Raw genomic sequence first — 2,459 nt, forward strand, 5'->3', positions numbered from 1 at the left:
TATATATATATATATATATACCTTGTGTGTATTCAGATTGCTGTTGCTTCTCCTATATTTTGTAGGAAGTTTCCATGCTTCTTCTGTTTAATATGTAGAAAGAGAACTGGAGACAAACAACGCAGAATAATAATAACGGTCTAGGTTTCTCTACTGAGATATTTGAGAATTTTCAGACCAGGTTTCTCAGTGCTCCTCAGAGTCCTTGAGGAGCAATCCAAAAAAATTTTTAAGAGGAAAATTCTCTTAAGGTTAAGATCTGAAGGATTCTAGGGTGCATTCTGGCGGATGCCAAGGTTTCGGAGCTCTGGGAAGCCCTGAAATTTATGCCCTTCCACATGATGAAGACAACTGGGTTTGTAATTTGAGGTTTTTTCCTTTTATTCCAACACATTCCATTCCTAATCATGAATTAGCACTGTGCAGATGAAGTGTCTATAATGCTTCCTTTCCCTCTTCACTTTCGACAGGATTTAACAGTCTGTTTATATGGAATGGGGTGTGCATGTGTATATGCATGTATGTGAGGGTTCAGTATTTTTTAAGCTTGAATTTCTTATGTCTCCTTTAATGAAATTATGAATAGCATATCATTAGCATTAGAGGTGATGACATATAAAAACAAATACTAAAATACTCTTTATGCAGAACATTGTATTCCATGCTAATATTATTTTAGATTTAATGTTTTAATGCCATTGCTAGACACATATAAGGGGGGGGAACCTGTTGATTAAAATGAAATATAGGAAATCTATATTTTAGCAGGTACATACTTCTAAACATTGATTTCTGCAGTTGTACATTGGTGTTTACAAATTAAATAACTATATTTATAAAAAGTGAATTCCTCTGTCTCTTAACAGTAAACTTATTCCCATAAGAAATAACCATCACTCAGAACATTCATATTTATGAAAGGCTATATTTCAGGTATAAAAATGCTGTTGTCTTTGCTTCACTCCTTTTAATGTTATAATCTGTAGGGCTTAGCATAGAAGAAATTTCTTATTCATTTATTAGTTGCTAACTCTGAGGCAACTCGGTGAAATTTGGGCCTTTTGATATCTACAGGTTTACTCTTGGCCCAATCTGATGACTCATCAGGACTTAAAAATATCAATGCTGGACAGTTGCTGAGAAGGAAATGCTGTACTATCAACCACATTGCTCATTTCCGAAGTACCTAAATATCATTCCAGTGAATATGGTTCAAGGCAGTATTTTACTATTCACAATAGTATATAAAAATATACTGAAATATTTTCATCATAATAGACATAGACCAAGATAGTTGAACCATGAGATGTTGATATCTTACTCTTTATTTTGTTGTGTAGCATACTTAAAATAACGGTGCCACTACCTGATTTAATATTCTACTCTTTTTTTTATTCATTTCTTTTTTCTCAACTTTTTTTCTCACATGGAATTTTTTTAATTTATGCTTTTGTAATTTCCTGATATAAATGTCTTTCATATTTCTTTATATTCTATTTCCCATAAACTGGATGTTAAGATATCTTCTTCTATAAATAGACATTGAAATATCTGTTGTGCAGAATCTAGTGATTTTTTGCTTTCCGTTCTATTATTTTTTAAGGTTTTTGCCATATGGTGCATGTGCACACCAAAGAGAGACAGAGAGAAAGTGAGAAATCACCTCCCAGAGGCCATAGCCACACTAGCAATCCCTTCTTCTCCTTCCTCCCAAAATTTTGGGCACTCATTGACATATGTCTGAGTGACTCTCAAGCCACTAGGTCCAGGACTCGAACTGCAGTTGGTGGAGCCCAGCACCTTTACCCCTGTGCCACCTGCTGGCATCTTGCTTTCCTATCTTTTCCAATGATCAGAGAAAGTAAAAATGTGTCTTTTTTCCAGAGTTGTTGAGTATGGGTACCTTTTTATTTATGAAGACATCAGTGTGGAACCTGTAGACTTTTGTTTTTAACAATATCTTATTGTTAACAATATTTTTGTATCAGGCTCAACACACTTACGGTATATTCTCAAAAACTTTATACTTGGTGTTGAAATGAGACAAGTCATTCATTTCACAAAACAAATAAAATGAAAAATTAGGACAATTATTGGAAAATGTTAGGTCTGGGCCAGCAGGTGGTATGATGGTTGAGGCACTGGGCTCCCATATGGCAGATTGTGGTTCAATTCCCAGACCTGACGGCTAGCTTTCTCAGTCCCCCTCCTCCTCTGTCTCTCTCTGGTGAGTGCACATATCTTATAGCAAATTTAAAAATAATCACAATAAATAAAGCTAAATAAAAAAGAAATGATGGCTGAAATACTGGTATTTAAACAGCTACATATATGGCTTAAATTTCCAAGACCGTCTATTTACTGGCTGTATCATTTGCAATTACTCAACTATTTACTTTTTTTTTTTTTTTTTGGGGGGGTTTTTGCTATAGGGGGCGGGGCCTCGCCAGACAAGAGGG

At 34.9% G+C, this 2,459-nt stretch overlaps 1 protein-coding gene across 1 annotated transcript in view; it reads left to right on the top strand.

Annotated features, from left to right (window-relative positions):
• CTXN2 (cortexin 2) overlaps positions 1-2,459 on the top strand; it is a 15,909-nt gene that overhangs the window by 702 nt on the left and 12,748 nt on the right. The gene's annotated exons all lie outside the window — the stretch shown is intronic.

This window comes from Tupaia chinensis, unplaced genomic scaffold (genome assembly GCF_000334495.1).
Source record: "Tupaia chinensis unplaced genomic scaffold, TupChi_1.0 Scaffold000312_2, whole genome shotgun sequence".
NCBI lineage: Eukaryota > Metazoa > Chordata > Mammalia > Scandentia > Tupaiidae > Tupaia > Tupaia belangeri.